A 23979-nucleotide genomic window follows, 5' to 3' on the forward strand; every position below is an offset into this window, starting at 1 on the left:
TCTTAAATGTTGCAAATATTTGAGGGCTTCACATGGTGCGGCTTTAGTCTCTGTTGTTTTAGAGGGCAGGTGGCTAGGATAAATGCCAGCCGAGGATGCCCCCTATCATCTTCAGTTCCCCAGAGACTGATAATCATTTGTCAGGAATGGTCTAATTGTCAATCCTTCAAGGTTGTCAGGTCAAGAAGCATCACAGCAAGGATTTTAGAAATGGTCTTTATTGTAGTAAAATAGAATAATAGAATCTTGAAAGCCTATCCAAGTTTTTTTCTGTTCCACGTTATACTAAACAAAATCAAGGCCAGGTTATTTTCCTTTCTTAGAAGTGTGTAATCATTTCTGAAACTCTGTCCTTCCTTCCTTCCTTCCTTCCTTCCTTCCTTCCTTCCTTCCTTCCTTCCTTCCTTCCTTCCTTCCTTCCTTCCTTCTTAATTCAATATCCCCAAGATCAGTTCTATCTTTTTTTATAATAATATATGCTATACTAAGAAAAAAATTGTTTAGATGTCTTCTAGATATACTGTGTATATATGTACAATGACAATAAAAAATTCTATTCTATTCTATTCTATTCTAACACTGTGATTCTATGATGCAGTAAAATGTGTGTTACAGTAATGTTTTGATTTGCCTGAATGGCGAGTATTGTCATTTTATTGTTATTCTAGGTTTGTTACAGATACCTAGGTCGCCTGATAAACTGTGGTGGGTTTAGCTCATTTAAATTAATGAAACTAATTAGGACTACCAGATCTAGGCTGCAAAAATTAAAAATCTTAAAGGCCACTATCAATAGATAAACTATAAACCGTCACTAATTTAATGAAGCAGCTTAGCTTGGTCATTCAAAAATGAGACACTGGTGAAGCAGGCACAGTAGCATCTGCATTTTCTGCATCACATGAAAAGAGCACATCTTCCTTCTCCTATTCTTGCCACTTTCTATAGAGGGACAATTGAAAGCATCCTGTTGTGTTGTATTACTGTGTGGTTTGAAAGCATTACTGCTTTGAACAGGAAGGCTGTACAGAGTGATAAGGATGGCAGAAAAGATTAGTGGAGGTTCACTTCCTTCTATCCAAAACACAGCATATAAGCGATGCTGGACCAGGGTCCACAGTATTGTTTGGGATGCTACACATCCTCTCCATGACCAGTTTTCTTTGTTACCTTTTGGAAGGAGGCTTTCTGTTATCTGGAGCAGAACAAGTAGATTCTGTATCATACAGTGTCACTGTATCAATCTTGTTAATTCTCAAGACTTTTTCCCCAATATGTATTAAAAATGGACTATGATATATGTCTGTCTGTCTGTCTGTCTGTCTGTCTGTCTGTCTGTCTGTCTGTCTGTCTGTCTGTCTGTCTGTCTGTCTGTCTGTCTGTCTGTCTATCTATCTATCTATCTATCTATCTATCTATCTATCTATCTATCTATCTATCTATCTATCTATCTATCTATCTATCATATGTGTGTGTGCATATATGTGTATGGATATGCAGTATGCTCCCTCCCATATTTGGGACAAAGTGAGGAAGATGGGAAACACATTTAGGTGGGCAAGGTTATAATACTGTAGCTCAGGGCTGTCAAACTCCTAGCCCGTGGGCCGGATACGTCACATGCTGGCCATGCCCAGTTTAGCGAGGGTGGGGGCAAAGTCCTGATATGTCATGTGACACTGCCGTGATGACATGAGTTTGACACCCTTGACTTTTACAATAAAAGTAGATCTGACCTAAGGGCATTGATTTCTTAGTTTAGTCTATCTGGCAGGGCTAACACCACTTCACCTGATTTTATTTTTGTTTATTTTTTAAATGAGAAGCTGATATATCAAAGCATCTGCATAAAGCAACGCATGACTCTCATTTTGTCAATGCAGTCATACTATAGTCTTGAAATCCCAAATGTTTCTGCTAGTCATTTTTTTTAATTCTGGTCTTCCTTAGCCTAATGCTAGGCACCTATGGTTTATGGGGGTTGTAATTTAACACAACTGAAGAGCACCAGGCTAGGTTAAAGCTAAGCTAAAACAAATAATAGTTAGGCAATATGCATTATCCCAGTAACATTAATTAGAATATTGTCATATTCCCAATATTGCAGATGTTTAAATGAGATATGTGGACTTCCCTAAGACTATCCAGAGTTCATCGCAGAAACAGAATTTTGGCTAAGAAGTTTCCAATTCGCAGACTGTCCTTATTTTGCACTATTATTATTATTATGCATGCAGGAATTGTGATTCCATAACATCTAAAGAACCACTGATTCCCCAAACCAACTTTAAAGGTTTGTGAGATTATGTTTCTCGTCTGGAGCCTGCTAGTGACAGTCATCAGTACTCAGTTTTCTAAAAAGGATGAACTTGTTCTTAATTAGCAGACCAGAAAAGTGTTTGATGGTTTTGATCAATAAAAAACAGTAGTCAGGTGTCTTCACTTTGTAGTGAGCGGCTGTTTCTGCTTTCTATAGACAGCACTTTGACAAAATCCTTTGGTTGATCTACTGCCAGTGTGGTCTTCAACAGGCTTCTGGTAAGTAAATTATTCAAGTTTTTTTTCTGAGCCTTGAAACTTCTGATCTCTTTATTAATCTCTAGTCTACTACTGACTCAGTTCAGATATTACCCAGGAAGCTATGGTTTCCCACTATGAAAATGAGACATAGTGAGTCTCAAGGGGAAGATCAAAGAAGATTCAAGGAGTTATCATTTGTTTCTACAGGAGACGCCGCATTGGGAACTGTGTTTTGAATATAATCTTTTCTTCCTAATGATAGCTTGGGAATATGAATATACATATATACATATATACATATATACATATATACATATATACATATATACATATATACATATATACATATATACATATATACATATATACATATATACATATATACATATATACATATATACATATATACATATATACATATATACATATATACATATATACATATATACATATATACATATATACATATATACATATATACATATATACATATATACATATATACATATATACATATATACATATATACATATATACATATATACATATATACATATATACATATATACATATATACATATATACATATATACATATATACATATATACATATATACATATATACACATACACATACACATACACACATACACACATACACACATACATACATACATACATACATACATATATATATATATGATTTTTACAACCCCTGGTAAGCCCCAATTATGGGAGGAAGCTAACTGCTTCCATCATCTGTCAATCGGCTCATCACAAGAGTCCATCACGACAGAAACCCAATATTTTTACTGTTGCCTTTGTTATATTTGTGTTTTTTTTTAATTTGTGCTGATAAATAAATAAAGGGAGACTAGTATAGATCTATTTCAAGCTATTTGGCTAGCTGATGAGAGCTAATACTCCCATACTTGGGCATACCAGGGGTTGTGACTTTAAGTATATATATGTGTGTGTGTGTGTGTGTGTGTGTGTGTGTGTGTGTGTGTGTGTGTGTGTTTAATTTGTGCTGATAAATAAATAAAGGGAGACTAGTATAGATCTATTTCAAGCTATTTAGCTCTCATCAGCTAGCCAAATAGCTTGAAATAGATCTATACTAGTCTCCCTTTATTTATTTATCAGCACAAATTAAAAAAAAACACATACTTAAAGTCACAACCCCTAAATAGCTTGAAATAGATCTATACTAGTCTCCCTTTATTTATTTATCAGCATAAATATAACAAATGTAACAAAAAAGGCAACAGTAAAAAATATTGGGTTTCTGTCTGGATGGTCTCTTGTGACGAGCCTAATGACAGAGAGTGGAAGTGTGACCTTCCTCCCATACTTGGGCATACCAGGGGTTGTGACTTTAAGTATATACCTCCCACCCTGGCTGGCTGATAAAGGAGTCGTTCTCTGTAGCTCAAATGGTTAACTCCCTGCCTGGGAGGCAATGGAGCACAGGTTCGATTCCCAAACTTGGGTATGGCTAGCTGATGAGAGCTAAATAGCTTGAAATAGATCTATACTAGTCTCCCTTTATTTATTTATCAGCATAAATATAACAAATGTAACAAAAAAGGCAACAGTAAAAAATATTGGGTTTCTGTCTGGATGGTCTCTTGTGACGAGCCTAATGACAGAGAGTGGAAGTGTGACCTTCCTCCCATACTTGGGCATACCAGGGGTTGTGACTTTAAGTATATACCTCCCACCCTGGCTGGCTGATAAAGGAGTCGTTCTCTGTAGCTCAAATGGTTAACTCCCTGCCTGGGAGGCAATGGAGCACAGGTTCGATTCCCAAACTTGGGTATGGCTAGCTGATGAGAGCTAAATAGCTTGAAATAGATCTATACTAGTCTCCCTTTATTTATTTATCAGCATAAATATAACATATATATATATATATATATATATATATATATATATATATATATATATATATATATATATATATATATATATATATATATATATATATATATATATATATATATATATATATATATATATATATATATATATATATATATATATATAAAGTCACAACCCCTGGTATGCCCCAATTATGGGAGGAAGCTTCCATTATCTGTCAATCGGCTCGTCACAAGAGTCCATCACGACAGAAACCCAATATTTTTACTGTTGCCTTTGATATGTTTGTGTTATATTTGTGCTGATAAATAAATAAAGGGAGACTAGCATAGATCTATTTCAAGCTATTTAGCTCTCATCAGCTAGCCATACCCTTACTGGGAATCGAACCTGGGCTGTATTGCATATTAGGCAGAGATGTTCACCCTAAGCCACAGGCTGTCCTCCGTTATCAGCAGAGCCAGGGAGAAAGGTATATATTTAAAGTCACAACCTCTGGTATGCCCCAATTATGGGAGGAAGCTAACTGCTTCCATTATCTGTCAATCGGCTCGTCACAAGAGTCCATCACGACAGAAACCCAATATTTTTACTGTTGCCTTTGATATGTTTGTGTTATATTTGTGCTGATAAATAAATAAAGGGAGACTAGTATAGATCTATACTACCCTTACTGTGAATCATGTATATATATGCTTGACAAAATAAATAAATAAAACCAATGGGGCTTTGGGAATTTATATATATATAACAGATAAAAGTATAAACATGATTTTGAATATATGAAAAGAATACAAATAAAAAGGGACATTAGGACAGAGACAGTAGGCACGTTGGTGTGCTTATGCACGCCTCTTACAGACCTCTTAGGAATGGAGTGAAGTCAACAGTAAACAGTTGAAGGTTAAATTTTGGGGGTTAGGGGAAGAAACCACAGAGCCACGTAGTGCATTCCAGGTATTGACCACTCTGTTGCTGAAGTCATATTTTCTGCAATCGAGTTTGGAGCAGTTTACCTTAAGTTTGCTCGTGTATTGTTGCGGTGGAAACTGAAGTAGTCATTGACTGGTAGGAAATTGTAGCAGATAATTTTATGTACTACACTTAGGTCAGACTGAAGGCGTAGTTTTAAATTGTCAAAGCCCAAAATTTCAAGTCTGGTGACATAAAGTATTTTATTGCAGGTAGAGGAATGGAGGAATGGATTCTTCTTGTGAAATATCGTTGGACTCTCTCCATTGTATTAATGTCTGATATGCAGTGTGGGTTACAGACAGATGAGCTGCATTCGAAAATTGGTCTAGCAAATGTTTTGTATGCTCTAGTTAGTAATACAATATTACCAGAGAAGAAGCTACGCAAGATTAGGTTAGCAACTCTTAATACCTTTTTGGCAATGTTGTTACTGTGGGCTCTGGCATTTAGATCTTTAGAAATGGGTACTCCAAGTTCCTTGACAGAGTGCTGGTCATCTACAAGATCATGTCCATCTAGCTTGTATTTTATGTTCTGATTTTTTTTTACCAATGTGTAAGACAGAGCATTTGTTGGTTGAAATTTGAAGTTGCCACTTGTTTGACCAATCTGACACCTAGTCAAGGTCTTTTTGAAGGGTGGTAGCATTGTTAGTGGTGTTGAATAGTTTTACATCATCAGCGAAGAGCTGATCAAATCAAAAGAGCTATGATTTGTTTAGAAACAGAAGAAGATACTGTTCATTGCTTCTTCTTACTGGAAAAATTTGGGTGAATATGTGAGCTTGAAGATTCTCTCAAGTCATTATGAAATCATAATTCCGCATTCAGAACATTGTATCTTGCTGTATCAGTCCAAAATTACACCCGTGTACAGGACTGCAATATGTACATACCAGTTTTAATCATTAATCCGTAATTTATGAAAGAACTACAGTAAGTAGAAGTGCTTTATTTTTTATGGTCTTTTATTTGTTGATGTTAATAATCAGAAATGAGATCCTTATTGTCCCATGAAAGGAGTGAAACTACATATTTATATAGTGATACACTGAAAAAGAAAGAAGCATGCATTTAGCTGCCATTATTCAATTGCCAAAGTAGCAGACCAGCTGTCTTACTCTGCACTTGAATTTCACAGCTTTTCTAGTTTGTGCCACATTTTAAATGTGAGAACATTTTAGTGTAGGTTATTGAACAACAGGCATGCGGTTTGTTGTATCCTAGTATATATATATATATAGTACAAATTAAGTGTTTTGAAGATAAATCATTCAAATGTTCTGTGATGTTCTTGTTATCTATTGCACCTTGAGTACTGATACTACATAATAATGGGAAAAATATCAGATTTTGTATCAAGGACTAGCAAAATTAGTAGCAGGGATTTTTATTTATCTCAGATCTTCAAAATATATATTTTACTTTATTTGATTTGTTTGGATTAGATGGAACTATAACCAAGAACGAGAAAGAGAGATATTAGATAATAAAATCTGTGCGATTTGAGAACTTTCAGATGTACAAATCTCAAGAAACTGAGCTATTAAGCATGGGCAAGGGTGTGGGATGCTGAGAGATGAAATTCAACATTTTTTCAAAGTCTCCATGGTGGAGGAGGGAGGGAGGGAGGGAGAGATGGAGAGGGGGAGAGGGAGACAGAGGGAAGGAAAGGGAGAGAGGGAGGGAGAAAGAGAGGGGAGGAGAGTGAAAGAGAGAACACATACAGTTTCCATTCTTTAATGAAAATTAAATATTCCTCATTTCTCAAGAAATCCTTTAGTGTATATTAAGAACACAAGACTATACTATTTTTATAAGAAAAATGCTATAAATAGCAACTGGCAAGAAAGCAGCAGAAGGGACTGTGTAAATACCATCAGATTTAGCAGGCTTTTTTTCTTTCCAGTCAGCTTTTATGAGGCCTTCCAGGGAAAAGTGCGGTTGTGTTAATGAGGTGAGATGAACCCCCTGTTGATAACGTAAAGTTATAACCAAGTTCTTGAAAATGTGAGCCTTCTGAAATAGACCTACGCACTATATATAATGTATCTAGAATAGTATAATGTTATTTCAAGTCAATGTATTGCTGTTTGGTTCTTCTGAGGCTTCTCTATGCCATCATTGGAGAAAACCTTTGGTTCATATTTGCTTTCCAAGTACCCGCATGATTAGGAAAGAGTTTAAAGTCAATATTCTCGCCATGAAAATATGGTGTGCTTGGAAAGCAATGGAAGATGCCCCAATGGGTATACAGAAACTCAGAGGAATGCTAGCATTTCTATTCTCTCTTTTTATATAAAGAAAGGGTTATTTATTTAGACATGGACCTGAGGAAGGGATACATTTTTATTAAATTACTAGTAAGTAAACCAACATTAAATGGCTGACCACTCACTGTGCCCAACTGTTGTGGGAAAGGCAAATGCTGATTGGCTGGTGATTTTATCTGTTCCCTAGACCCACAATCACATGATTATGCAGGTGTGCTTAATTACATAATCTCCAGACTGTAATGAAACAGTTAAATGAGTCTTTGTATCAGTGGTGGGATTCAAATAATTTAACAACCAGTTCTCTGCACTAATGATTTCTCCAACAACCAGTTCATCAAACCGCTCAAAAAGTTAACAACCGGTTCTCCTGAACTGGTGTGAACTGGCTGAATCCCACCACTGCTTTGGATACACTTCAATTCAGAAAGGTTGAGAGAGAGAAAAGGATGGATATCTGAGGGACCTATGTATGTTCTTTGTGGTTCAAGTATTTTCCAGATCAGGATTGAAATAGATCCATACATTAATATGCCATTTAAACAAAGAGCTTGTTGTGAAACTCAGATGAATAAAACACAGGAAGAATAGACCAATAAAACACATTTATAAGTGACACATCAATTACTGAACAAATTAATTTATACTTCTATCCTCACAATTCTTGTACCTTTGAATTCCCCACAAATTTCCTCAAAAGTGTTTTGAATTGATTCAGCTGTCTTTAGGCTGCTATTATTTATGAGAGAAAATAGCTCTCTTCATAGCAGAACTTGCTAAGCAATAAAGTTACAGATATTCTTGTTAAGAATAGGAAATACCAGCAGGGAAGACCTCAAAGAATAAAGTGAATTTATGTGGCACATCAACATTAGAAAGCACTAATGTGACTAAATAACTATCCACATAAAATATATCTTGGTGAAGTATGGTTCTGTTCCTGATAGATATTTGCGAGTTTAGAGCTACAGAATAATGGTCATTCTGGATTAATTAAGATAGTATGCATGGGATTTTCTTCTAGGATAGACACCAAAACTATTTTAATCAAGAGAGGGAGGCAAGGAGTGGCAAAATGAATCAAACATTATTATGAATATTGATAAAAGCCAGAGGACAGAACCTACAATCCATTGAGTAATCAAGGATAAAATTTCTTGTAGCAAGAAGCTGAGTGGGGGTGGTATTTAGGGATCGAAGGTTTTTCCAATGTACTTCACCAGGAAATATAGATGGCAGACTTAAAAGTCAGGTCCTCCCTAAGAACATCCAGGTGCTCCAAATCCATTGGTGATATCCATTTTGCTCTCCAAATTCATGGTGACCTAAAATCAACCCTAAGTGGATTTTCCCACTATGGATTTTCCCATGTATTTTACCAAGAAATAGAGATAAGCCAGGGACGAAAAGACAGCATCCTCCTAAGCATTCCTATGCGCTCCAAATCATCTGTCGATAGAATTTTCCAAATTCATGGTACCCACAACCTAACCATAATATATTCCCCCAATGGGATTTTCCCATGCATTTTACAAGGATACATAGATAAGACACAGTCGGCAAGTCAACTCTCATTTAGAGAGCAAAATGGACATTGCCAAAGGATTCAGAGTACATGAGTATGCTTAAGAGGGTGCTGACTTTTCGAGCCTGGCTTATCTAATTTTCTAGGTAAAATATATGAGAAAATCTCATTGGATGAAAACTCAGTTAGGGTTAGGGTTAGTTCACTATTTAGTTGGATAGGGCTAGGGTTAGGTCACTATGAATTCAGATACAAAAATGGACATCACCAATGAAATAGGATTTGGACCACATCGATATACTTAGGAGGGGGCTAACTTTTTGAGCCAGCCTTATCTCTATTTCCTTGTAAAATAAATGGGAAAAAGCAATATGAGGAGAATATAAATAGTTTTAGTGTTAGGTAACTGCAGGCGGATAGAAAAATTGACATCGCCAATGGATTCGAAGAGCATGGGTGTTCTTAAGAGGGTGCTGACTTTTCGAGCCTGCCTTATCTACAATTTGTGATAAAATACATGGCAAAATACCATTTGGGAGGCAAATCCACCTTTGAGTACAGTTAGGTTGCAATGATTTCAGAAAAAAAATGGACATAGCCAATGGATTGACAGCTTATGAGTACGCTTCAGAGAGTGCTGACTTTTTGAGCCTGCCTTATTTATGTTTCCAGATAAAATGCATGGGAAAATTCCATTGGGGGGGGGGGAACTACTAAGGGTTAGGCTTAGGTCACCATGCTGTCATATAGCAAAAAGGAAATCTCCAATGGATTCAGAATGCATGGATATGCTTAGAATAACTTTTCGAGCCAGCCTTATCTATGTTTCCTGGTAAAATACCTCGGAAAATCCCATGAGTCAAAAATCAACTTAGAGTTAGGTCACAATGTAGTCAGTAGGGTTTGGGTCAGGTCACCATGAATTTGGAGAGCAAAATTGCCAATGCAATCAGCATGCATAGGTATCCTTAGGGAGGCACTGACTTTTTGATCTTGCCTTATCTACATTTCCTGGTAAAATACATGGAAACATCCCATTGGGAAAAAATCCAGTTAAGGTTAGGTCACCATGGAGTCAGATAGAAAAATTGTCATCACCAATAGAATTGGTCTGCATAGCTATACTTAGGAAGGCACTGACTTTTTGACCTTGCCGTATCTGCATTTCTGGTAAAATACATGAAAATCCTATTGGGGAAAAATTGACTGTCCTCACATAGCAAAATTGACATCACCAATGGATTTGGAGTCCATGGGTATACTTTGAAGGACACTGATTTTTTGAGCCTGACTTATCTACATTTACTGGTAAAATACATGGAAACCCTAATCCTAAGTGGATGTTCCCTCAATGGGATTTTCACATGTATTTTACCCAGAAACACAGGTAAGTCCGGCTCGAAAAGTCAGTGCCCCCAAAAGCATACCCATGCACTGCAAAACCATTGGTGATGTCCATTTTGCTCTCTGACTGCATGGTGACCTAACCAGTGGTGTGAGTCAGCCAGTTCGCACCTCTTCGGGAGAACCGGTTGTTAACTTTCTGAGCAGTTTGGTGATCTGGTTGTTGGAAGATATCATTAGAGCAAACAACTGGTTGTTAAATTATTTGAATTCCACCACTGGACCTAACCCTAAAAGGATTTTCACCCAATGGGATTTTCCCATGTATTTTACCAGGAAACGTGGATAAGGCAGGCTGGAAAAGTCAGTGTCCTCCTAAGCACTGCATACACTATACACTGCAAAAATGTCCATTTTTATCCAACTGCATGGTGACCAACCCTAACCCTAAGTAGATTTTCCTTCAGTGGGATTTTCCCATGTATTTTAAGAGGAAACATATATAAAGGAGGCTCGAATAGTCAGCCTCTTCCTAAGTATAACCCTGTGCTCTGAATCTGTTAGCGATGACCATTTTGCTCTCTGAATGAATGTTGCCCTATCCCTAACCCTAGATGGTTTTTCCACCAATGGTATTTTCCCAGGTATTTTACTATGAGGTGTAGCTTGAAAAGTTAGTGCCCTCCTAATCATACCCATGCACTGCAAGTTCTTTGGTGAGTTTGCTATCTGAATTCATAGCGACCTAACCCTAACTTTAACTCTGACTGCATGATGACCTAACTTTAACCGTAATTGGGTTTTTCTCCCAATTGGATTTTCCCATGCAATGTATATATAAAGCAGGATGGACATGTCACCACCCTTCTAAGCATACCCATGCACTGAGAATCATTGGTGATGTCCATTTCGCTATCCAAATTCATGTTTACCTAATCCTAACTCAATCCCCCCCCAATGGGATTTTTCCATGTATTTTAAAAGGAAATATAGATTAGACCGGTTTGTAATGTCAGGGTCCCACTAAGCATCCATATGCTCTGAAAACTGAGCTACGGCAATGGATTCTTTTCAAACCTGCATTATCTACATTTCCTGGTAAAATACATGGGAGATTCTCATTGGGGGAAAATCCACTTTGGGTTTATGTTACTATGAATTCGGAGAATAAAATGGACCTCGTCAATGGGTTGGATTTTCTAAGGTGAGCCCTGATTTTTCGAGCCTGCCTTATCTACAATTCCTTGAAGAACAATGGCTGGTTGGGGAGAAAATATTGACTCTATTAATACTCTACACAGTGTTATGACAGGGTACAGAAGATAATGTGGTATGCTATAATTGTGTCTCTCTCTTTGAATCATACTGTGGCACTAATTATGTTCTGCTATGATACTGTTGATATGCCAGTAGCCTTAGCAGAAGGAAATGCTTTCAAATGCTTTAAAGTGTAGAACTTCACTTCTTGTCCTACCCTCAGGAGCTTTGGAGAATAAATTGATCCTATCCTCTCTGTAGCATCCCTTCATGTACTGAAAGACAGTTACCATATCAACCCTAATTCTTTTCTTTGTTGGGCTAAACATACCCAGTTCCCTTACATGATTTATCCTGTAGACCCCTAGTACTCATGTTTCCCTGAAAATAAGACCCAGACCTATACTTTTTGGGGGTCCAAAATACACATTAGGATTATTTCCAGGCAACACATGGGCAACACATGCAAGCCGAGAGATGGTGGGATGTATTGACACCCAATTTAATGAAGGAACGTGATTCTTATATGCAGTGGCACCAGCAGCAGGCAGAGGCATGGGGGAGTAGTGCAGGTGATCCTTGTGTGCAGCAGCACTGGCAGCAGGCAGTTGCATGGGAGGAAGACAACCCTGATGCACCATGCGGGCTTCTGTGCCGTCACAGCCATGGGCAAACCGAGAGACAGTGGGATGGATTGACACCAGATTTAATGGAGGCAATTGGGTGTCAATCCATCCCACCATCTCTCAACTTGCCTGTGGTTGTGACAGTGCAGAAGGCCACATATTATGCCAAGATTGCCTACCCTCCCCCAATGCCTTTGCTTGCTGCTGCTGCACATCAGAATCACCTCCCTCCCTCCTACCCCAGTGCCTCTGCTTGGAGGTCCCAACCAGTGGCCTCAGAGCTGGGACTCACCTGTGCTGCACGGACTTTGGCTGTTGCTGTACACTGTCTACACTTGTGTGCTTGCCACCTCATGTGCTGGCCACACCCATTCCTCCCCTAGTGATGACAATCTTCACTAGGGCTTATTTTGGGGATAGGACTAATACGAGGAACATGCTAAAAATCAGGCTAGGTCTTATTTTCTAGTTAGATCTTATTTTTGGGGAAGCATGGTATATGTGGTCCTGGCAATTTAAACTCTTCTAGAGTGGAGAGGCGGTGTTTTTTTAACCATTTGTTTGCCCATATTGGCCTACATTCATATTCGGGCTTGTCTGATATATTTTCTCAAGTTTTTTTTCTGAAGAACTTGTTTATCTGACTGTTACCTTGGTAGCAGTTCTTCCTGCTATTCTTCAAGGCCATTCCCTATGTCGGTACAAAATCTCTTCCTATTAAAACTCTAAAACGGCAGAACTGAAATTGCTGGATTTTTATCATTGACCACATAACTCTAAAAGAGGTAGACATTTCATTTCTAATAAAATTAGACACTTCTGTTTCCTTATATGATCCAAAAACACGTCGTTCAATGTTAGTCATTTGTTACTTACCACACTGTGACTATAGCTGAGAATAATGTTTGGCCGATTTACCAACCAGCTTTGTACATTCACCCATGAGCTTTCAAATTTTGTAATATGATTAGAAGCCTATACCAAATGGAGATCAGTAAAATACATTTAAAAATGGGGCCATCGCAGACATCAACCTGCAATCCCTGCATCATTAATTCATTGTTGAATGTGGACACCTAAGGTTTTACATATGAATATTCATTAATCCCTGGCATTTGTAAGTCTCTGGTATCATATTTTACATATTTAAAGCAAAATATTTAAAAGCAACACTTAAAATATTTAAAGCAAAGATTGTGGTATAAAGTACAAAGCAACTCATAGATAAATATTTGATTCTTTTTCTCAACATTCATAACAAACTGTAGAGAGAAAACACATCAAAGATTGACTATTGGCATATTATACTATTTCCTAGGAGCAAATGTTAATCTAATAATCAAGGGAAATATGTTTATGTAAAATGGCATATATGAGATAAAGATACAGTTAGCATAAATATGCATCAAATTGACACAGCCAGAAATAAATCACAACAGTTAGAAAATGTATCAAAAAGTACATTAAGTACAATAAGTAACAATAAGTAAAAAGCCACTGACAAAAATGAAATAACTGAACACGTCCTTTATTTCTTGTCAGAACAGACGTCAGGGGATTTAAAATGCAAAGTAACATTCAAAATTGTAATATTTAGAGAGGAAAAATATACATTTCACACACACACTATATTTTATGTTTCCTTAGTGATATGTTTAGAGCAGTGTTCCTCAACCTTGGCTCCTTTAAGAGGTGTGGACTTCAACTTGCAGAATTCTCCAATCAGCATGTGAGTTAAAGTCCACACCTCTTTAAGGGGCCAAGGTTGAGAAACACTAGTTTAGAGAAAACCCCTTTACCTATGTAAAATTTATTTCCTACTTTTTCTATAAAACAGTTTTATATTTTACATAAAAGCCTCCCCCTCCCCAGAAGCCATTTCCTTTAAAGGAGGGAGATTGGCAGTTCAAGAATGTGAAAAATGAATAAAAAAATAAATGACTGAATTAAATGGGGCTGATGTTAGAATTGTAGCCCAGAGGTGATATTCAGCAGGTTCTGACCAGTTCTGGAGAACCGGTAGCGGAAATTTTGGGTAGTTCGGAGAACTAGTAAATACCACCTCCAACTGGCCTCAACCCCATCTATTCTCTGTCTCCCAAGTCCCAGCTGATGGGGAGGGAATGGGGATTTTGCAGTAACTTTCCCCTGGAGTGAGGAGGGAATGAATATTTTACAGTATCCTTCTCCTGCCATGCCCTCCAAGCCATGCCACATCTACCAAGCCATGCCCACAAAAGCACTAGCAAATTTTTTTGAATCCCAACACCAGAAAGGAGCCAAGATAGTAGAATTGTAGCCCAATGGGGAGGAACTAATTGTGGCAGACAATTAAGATGGTTGCTGAACTAACTTATTTTCAACCAGTAATTTGAATCATAAATAAACAAACAAGTTGCCTTTGCCCAAAACACTAAGCTATCACCTCCCCCCCCCTCAAGCCTCCAAAGGTAATGAACCAAGCTTATGTTATATACAGGCAGCCAATTAAACAAGTTCTGGGAATCCAAACATCCCATTTCCAGAGACAGTCAGTTTTGAGTAGTGGTTAAGGCAACGAGGTAGGAATTGGGAGAACATGATTTCTAGTTCTGCCTTAGTCATTCTTTCCAGCTTTAAGAAGCACTACCATTAAGAAGTGGTAATGGCAAACCACTTCCAAAATGTTACCAAAGAAACTGCAGAGACCCATTCAGACAATCATAAGGAGTAAACCCTGACTAAAAGGTGCATGATCACACATACTCTCACACATACACAAAAGTATCCCATTTCCAAATGTGACTGGTTAGATGTTCCTTAGAAGCCCTCAAAGAAGCATCTTAAAATCCTTCTCTTGTTGTCTATTACAAGCTCTCTGAAAATAGAATTTTAATAACATACTTCCAATTGCTCGAATGCATGTAAAAATACAGCTGTTGGAACAACTACATATTCATAATTAAGGCAACCATAAGTGAAACTGGATTCTCCATTTAGGTTCCATTGAGTTTATATCCCAGATTCTAAATGGCCATTAAGATTAAGTTTTGAAACAGCTCTTATTCTGCTCACACAGAGTCCTTCAATGAATCTAGAAGTTAAAGTTGGTGCCCTATAATATCATTGTTTCCATGCGGAGTCCAAAATTTCTAGGCATATAGTATATTGCAGCTCTAGCACACTGAACACCCTTCACTATACATTATCCAAATGTATGTCTTATTGGTCTACAGGAATTGAATCTCTCATTTTACCAGAGAACTGGATTTAAATTTGCCTTCTTTTCTTTGTCATTTAGTTCAATCTGTTTTGGTTTTTTTTAAAAAAATTATAAAAGGAGCAGGCAGAGAATGTATAATTCACTTATATTCTTTGGTCTACTATCCAAAACTGTTCTTAATTTTTACCTGCTCTGGTTAGTTGTATAACATCTCTTCAATCTAACGTTCAATTCTATTATTTTGAAAAAGGTGAATTTTGATAGATTCTTATTTTAAAGCAAAATATTTTCCTATCATCACTGGAATATATTCAACAGTCAAAATCCCAGGACTAAGTACTATCTTGTCTGCTACCTAACTTTTGAAAATGAGAAGCCTGACTATAATAATAAGAAGCAAATTTAATGTAGTACAACATACCTGATTGCATATATAGGAATTGCTGCCCCACCATCTACAATACATAACAATATCCAAATGTCTTTTTAAGATAGATTAAACCAGTTATCTAAGACAAAGTTTAGCATTCCCACAGAAGGATCCACGATTACTGTAAATGATGGAAGATGTGGTCTTAAAAAGCACATTATATCTCTTTGCTAATTTATGGCTCGTTTGTGAGTTGCATGAAATGTTGAATTTAAAAAATGTGTATATAATCCCAGATCAAGTAAAGAGATTATTGAAAGTCCAACCTAAATCATTTGCTTTCAGATTGCTGAATTGGGATCTATCTCAATAAAAATCTGTAATCACTACCATATATCTTGTTCTTAGAAAAGTGACATACTTAAGGGAATTAGGGAGATACACAGTAAATCTAGCTTTTCCCCCCTGTGGATCTGGAAATGATGTATTCAAAACAACATGTGGATAAATGGAAATGTCACGCCTTGGCTTCTCTGGAGAAAGCCACATGTTTCTGAGGTCAAGAGCCTTGCCAATCTCTTCTATTATGAGCTTGGAAGGTTTTCCTGATGATGTCTCACACCCAACCATGTGGTGGCATCGAAGATAAATTTACACTGCCTTGATCATGACATGATTTCCATATCATATTTATTCAGAATATGCTCGTTTTGATTCTCTCATCCCTGCGGGGTTAACCTGGTTTATGAAATTGTAATGCACACCATCCATATTCTTTTCCTGAAGCTATTGCATCCATCGCCCCCAGCTTCAGTTTCTTTCATGTGTTTTACACATCTTAAAGAAGACAGAAAGAGATAGACACACATGCATATGCACAATCTTTCCTGTTTGGCTCAGGAAACAACTTTCTCTTTTCATACCAGAAGTTTTGATGTATCCAAGAAATCTTCAAAATACTCTGGGTTCTTATAGCTAGGCCTTTTAAAAAATTCTCTTCACAAGCATACAGAATTGAGCTTTAGCAGAGGACCAGAAGTTCTAATGGTAGAATGTGTCAAGATATGAATTTGTTTCAATTGCAATGGTGCTTTATTAAGGAAGCCTGCTGCCTAAGGGGATATCTTTATCTGCTAGTGATTGACTGCATTCCCATTTAGAATTTGCTATTATCCGATGAGATTGGAAGCAATGGATTTTCCACCTTTACTTATGTCAGTGGGGTTTCTGTTGTACCATTTCTATTTTGAAAGGCTCTATGGATTATTGGGCGATTTTTGTATCATATATTCCATTAGCTTAAAAATATTGCACTTTTAAAAAAACCACCATGTAAATTCTGTGAACAGGTACAGCAAAGTAATTCTCAGACTACCTTCTTTTGACTGATCTAGTTTTACTCTGCAAACAAAAGCATCTTAAAACTCCTGTCATATTTCTTCCAGCCCTCATTTCTTTCATCTTGATTAAAAAGTATAACCATAGGGTTGAAGTAGCTATAATGGAGTATTAGAAAATCATAACACCTTATATATAGTGTAAGGGCTTGTATACTGTATGTTTAAAATAATAATAATCCTTCCTACAAATAAGTCTTCAGCTGCCAGAAAATTGCCAACCTCAATCTAACTAGCTATTATCTCCACAGAGAACAGTGCTTCCTATGATTTCAGGAAAAAGTCTTTACTAGCCCTACATGGAAACAATGAAAATTTTAAGCTGGGATCTACTACATGCAAAACAGGTGCTCAAATATTGAACAATGACTGTTTCCCGGTCCTAAATACTTGAGGAACTGACTGGTATACCCATTTCTAAACACATTAATATATGTGCAATGACAGTTGCTTGCTTGCTTAACTTCCTTCCTTCCTTCCTCCCTCCCTCCCTTCCTTCCTCCCTTCCTTAATTTATAGGCTGCTCCAATCTTCTGTCTCTGAGTGGCATATAAGTCTCTAATAAGAATTGGGATTAACATGATGCAACCAATTAAAAAAAACAGCTACTGTAGAAACTACTCCTGTGGAACCAAGAGTCATGTCTAAAAACATTTATCTTATAATAGGTAAGAGAAACAGGCAAATGAACCTCAGAACTGCTGCAAATGGTCTCCTTCCTCCCTGAATAGATATCAATCAATGCTTGTTTCTGTTTTTAAATACATAGTTGTAATTTTATTTAAGAATGTTAATATAGTTCATAAACTATTCTGGCAATTGAGAATCAAGAAATTGTAGTAAGGGGGGGGTGTCTTGCTGTCGCAATGACAGAACATGCAATCTTGGAGCTCCAAGATTGCTGTCGATATCTCTGTTCCTGGACGGTCCTTTGGGACCTAAATTGTTCTGAAGGAATAGTGATAGAGAAGAGCATGTCCTGCTGATCTCAGGGACATTGCAAAGCCCATGATTGATCCAGGAGAAAGCTCTTTTTGCCAGCTACAAGAGAAGCAGCCAAAATGGCTGCAGAAGGTGGGGACAAGCGTCTGAAACAGAAGCAGTACAGGAGTGGTGTCAAAATGGTGAGAATTTTTTTTAATTATTAGAGAAGGGACCCCCCCCCCAAATTGGAATTTAAAATAAAATTGCAGAAGAAAATAAGTGGCGAATTAACCCTGGTCTAAGACTATCGTGTTATCTTTTCTACCTTAACTTTGTTTTCTATGGATGGACTTTTTACAAATGCCTCTTACCTTTAAGATGGACTGGTCTCTTTTTTTCCTTTTTCCTCTATACTTTTTCTATTTTGTGTATTCGTGGATTAATAGCGTCTTCTCTCGTAAGACTTGGATGGAGCGTAATTTTTAAACTTTTTTTTACCTCTCTCGGAACTTGGTGTTTACAGAGAGAGGCAGAAACAGATGGAAAAGAGGTAACACTGCCATCTAGTGGCTAGAGACTTGGCAATATCTGAAAGCTATAAGCTTTGTTTACTGAAAGGCTCAGTGGAAAACTGAGCCTTTTGTTTATACAGGTGTTCCTTTGAAGGAAAGAGAAAGCTTTGATTTGAAAAACTTTACTGAATTTGTTTGACCTAAAAAGTCTCAGATATTTTGGCAGTGTTTATAACCTGGAAAATGGCACAACGTGAAGAAGAAAAGGCATTAACTTTGCAAATAATTTTCTTAGAAATTCAAAAAGTTTTAATAATTACAGAGAAAATTGAAAAGAGACTTTAAATTATAGATCAAAATACAGAAAGTACGGGGACAGTGATGAAGTTTGAGGACAGAGCTGAAAAAATAACAGAGACATATGAAAGTGATAAGAAAATTGTTGACACTGACAGAAAACTGAGAGTGGAGGGAAATGACAAGTGTGAAATACAGAAAGGAGAAATCGATGAACTGGAACTTTATTTTAGATGTCAGAAAATAGATGAAGAAAGGAGAGAAAATTTGGCAGAAATAATGAGAGTAATCTTGGCAGAAGCACTAATGATAACAAAAGTCAATCTGATAAAAAGAGCAGATAAAGGGTTTCAAATTCTTATAAGACATGCAATGGACAACAACTTCTTAAGAGAAGTCCACATAAGACTTATCAAGAAAACACTTACAATACAGACTTTACAAATGGCAAGAGATATTGGACTACACTATCTTTGGAAGGATACAGGATGATGAAATGAAATGTCACAATAAATGTTAGTTAAATGTAGTTAAATTTTGAGTGCTATGTACAACATAATAATAATAGCTATAGCCAAATAAATGATTAATAATGATAACAAAGCATTTATATAGTACTAGATTAATAATATGAAATTTTATACAATACTGTAAGTAAGGATTATGGAGATGATGTTGAAAAGCCTTTTTATAAAAGATAAACAATTTTATATAGAATAGAATATAAAGATGTAATATCATTGGATGATTTCAGGATGATGTAATAAAATGTCAAAATATAAATTTACTTTAAATTTAATATGCCTTATGTTGAAAAGATGTAATAATAGCTAGGCTTAATGGATGTTTAATAATTATATCAATTTTTATACAAGTATATTAGATTGATGATACTAATAATGGAAAAAAACATGGAATTGAAAATTATTACAGAATGTTATCAATGCTAAAATGATAGAATGATGTCACAATAAATTTTAGTTAAATATAGTTAAACTTTGAGTGCTATGTACAACGTAATAATAGCTATAGTCCAGGGATGTGCAGTCAGGGGAGGCAGGGGAGGCAGAGCTCACCAGTGTCATGAGGAAAAGAAAAGAAAAATTAAAAGGAAAAAGGCTAAGGTAGTTGCTGCCAGACTCCAGAGTCACAGTGGATGACTCTGAGTCTGCTTAGTGCTAACTGCAGGGGGAGGCGAGAGAACTATGGGCCTCCTTTGCATAGGGAATTTTCCGCCTTTTAACCCTTGCTCAGAGTTAAGCAAGGGTTAGAAGGCGAAAAATTCCTTATGCAAAGGAGGCACCTGGTTGTCTGCCTCCTATCTGGCAGCAGCAACTCTTGCCTAAATTGCCTTTTTATTTTTACATTTTTTTACATTTTCATCATGGCGGGCAGACAAGAGGAGAGTTGAAATCCTCTGTGACACAAAGGTATGTGGGTCGGACAGAGGGAGGAGGGGAATTCAAAATTATTGTAATTTAATTTGTAATTTTTTATTGTGAGTAATTTGTTTGTTTGTGTGTGTATGTTTCTTCACTTCAGTCAAACAAACTCTCTCTCAATTTGAGAGAGAGTTTGTTTGAGAAGAGAGAGGCAGCCCTCTCCCCCCCACTGGGAGCCCCCTCCTGCTCCCCTCTCCCTTTCCTCCTCCTCCTCTCCCCTTTCTTTGCCAGCTGCTGCCTTGCCCCCACCTCCTCTGTCCCCATCCGCTGCGGGTGTTCCCTCCCCGCAAGCCATTTCATTAATGGCCGCTAACAAAGAATCGGGCCCCTGCCAGCCACGGCATGATTCAACCTCTGCTTTTCTTTTTGAGGCGCCCTTCTCTGCCTCCCAACCCCCCCCAAAAAAACCTCCCACTTCCAACCGGTTTTCCTCTTTTCACTTATTTTTTTTTAAAATAAAGGATGGCATTGCCAAGTGGAGAGCGACGTCCCAGGGGGAAATGCCAGCCCAGCCGAGGCTTTAATGGGCTATGGAGGTGAAGGGGAATTAATTGGGATGGCTCTTGATTGGCACCGAGGGCGCCCTGAGTGGGTTTCATGGGGAGGGGGCATGGGGGGGGTCTTTCCTGCAACTGGCTGATCCCTGAATGGAGGTGGCTGTTTTCCGGCTTCTTTATGGCTTTGTCAGCAGCGGGATCGCTTCATGCGAGCACGATTCATATGCAGATGGAGACGCGGGGAAGCAGGGAGTTGGCAGGAGTTGAAGAAAAGAGAAGGAGGCGGGGGAACGAGGCGGGGGAGTGCGGTAGCAACAGGGATGTTCTCGCTGCTGCCACGCTCTTGCCTCACCAACCGTAATCCTCACCACACATCACTGCTATAATCAAATAAAAGATTAATAATGATAACAAAGCATTTACATATACTAGATTGATAATATGAAATTTTATATAAACTGTAAGTGAGGTTCATGAAGATGATGTTGAAAAGCCTTTTTATAAAAGATAAACAATTCTATATAGAATAGAATATAAAGATGTAATATCATTGGATGATTTCAGGATGATGTAATAAAATGTTATAATATAAAGTTACTTCAAATTTAATGTGCCTTATGTTGAAAGGACGTAATAATAGCTAAGCTTAATGGATGTTTAATAATTATAACAATTTGTATACATGTATAATAGATTGATGATACTAGTAATGGGAAAAAACATGGAATTGAAAATTATTAGAGAATGTTATCAATGCTAAAATGATAGAATGACTTAGAATAGGAGGAAGTATACTAACAATGTATATAAAGATATCTTGATTGTCAATATGTGAATTTTGATAAAAATCAAGTGATGACTATGGAAAGGGCACAGAAAGACCTTGTAACCAATTGACACACTCTGTGTAGTTGAAGAGGCTTTTATGTTATATGTGCTGTGTGTTTATGTTTGTCTGAAAATAAAAATTTTATTTAAAAAAAAAAGAAATTGTAGTAAGGGACACATCAACAAATAGGGTAAAGTTACGGCATCCAGCATGATCTTATAACTAAAATAGAAGGGAATATCTATCAGAAGACATATTTTTCAGTTTGGTGAGGTATTTAATTTAAGATGAATGACTGAGATCCCGAAATAGGAATTAGCTGTCTTCATCCAGACATGTGTTTAAAACTCACCTGAGCTGCAAGACAAAAGACAAATTCCTGCTGTAAGAAACTTTCAGTCTAAAGTTTTCTAGTCAGAACTGAGGAATATAAAGGGGAGAAATGTAAGAATAATTGTTACTTTGAATGGCATGTAATTGCTTAGACTGAATTAAAATGTGTGAAAACATTCTCAAAAGGTTTCACAGGAAGGATATGAAATATGACTAAGAGACAATGTTAATCCTCCACTCTAATTGCAGAGGTGTTACAGTCTTCCTCATATAGACTAGCAGCATTATTCACAGCAATTAGTATAGTTGCCAAATAGTGTACAGAGATTCTAAATCAGTGTTTTTCAACCTTGACAACTTTAAGATGTGTGCACTTCGACTCCCGTAATCCCCCCCAATCAGCAAACTGGGGAATACATCTTAAAGTTGCTAACGGTGTGAAACAGTGCTGTAAATCAATGCAGACATTTTACACAAACTATATGGATGAACCTTTTAAGAAGTATTAGCCCTATAAGGTAGTTCAGTTAAGACACATAAACAGGAGTACTAGTTCAGAGGTGTCAAACTCGATTTCATTGAGGGTTGCATCAATGGGGGTGGGGTGGGGGTGGCCAGGTTGGGGATGGCCATCTTGACATCACTTGTGTCGGGGGTGCCTGTGGTTGCCCAAGTGCTTTGCCAGTGAAAATGGGCTCCTGAGCTCCATTTTCAGGCACAATGGCATCCTGCAGCCTGCCAGCAAAAATGGAGCTGAGGGGGGGCCATATGCAGGGCCCTATTATCAGTTGCAACGCCTCCTGCAGCCATCTGCCAGCACCCACCCTCCCAGCTCCATTTTTGCTGCCAGAGGCACCGCGGGCCGGTCCTTCACTGTTTTCAGGGCAGCCCCGTGGGCCAGATCTAAGCACCCCGAGGGCCGGAAATAGCCCCGGGCCTTAAGTTTGACACCCCTATACTAGTTCTATCTTGATTACAATACATTAAGAGGATCTTACAGGACTAGAACTATTTCTCCCTTCCTTTCTTTTTACTGTCTGCAAAAAAGGGAGGGTCCCTTTTGAAATATTTCAAATGCCTTCCCTCCTTCTGTGGGTAGAGAGATTTTTTACCTGCTAGTTCTCCTGTCTGTGGCTTTCCCTCCTGTCTCTCAAGATCATTCCACATGCCATTACAGCTAGGCTGTTATGACCCCTGAAGTTAGCAATTAGACCCTTTGTCTGAGTAATTGGATTACATAATTGCATTATGACTTTAACTTTGTTAGCCACTCACAATTCCATTGGTTGCAAGGGTAGGTGTATGAATCTGTTAACTAAATAAAAATTGAAATATACTTAACTATACTATTCAGTTGTGGAAGAATCTGTATCCACTGATGTTTTAAAAACATATTCTTTGCAGTAAAGTCTTAGTTCTTACTGCAGCTCCTGAAGTAATCAATAATTATGTCAGTTTTGTCCTGTTAGATAAGGTAATTTAGCAAATGGAAACTGCGTGTGCTTTGACAGCAGCATAAATAATTTTAAAAAGCCCTCCTGGATCAAGCTGAGGGTTCATTTAGCCCTGCATTCTCTTTTTAATAGGGTCTAGCCAGATATTATTTAGAAGGTTATAAAAAGAGGATACAGCAGTATCTCTTACTTTATACGAGATGGTATTTAGGAGTCAATTGCCTCTGATTCTGGAACATCCATTTCACTATCAGGGCTAATAGCTGCTGAGCATTATCCCCTATTTCTCTATTACTGTTTAGAAGACATATAACCAATA

Source organism: Thamnophis sirtalis, unplaced genomic scaffold (genome assembly GCF_051295495.1).
Source record: "Thamnophis sirtalis isolate CommonGarterSnake01/CBP01778 unplaced genomic scaffold, rThaSir2_p1.2 scaffold_8, whole genome shotgun sequence".
Classification (NCBI taxonomy): Eukaryota; Metazoa; Chordata; class Lepidosauria; order Squamata; family Natricidae; genus Thamnophis; species Thamnophis sirtalis.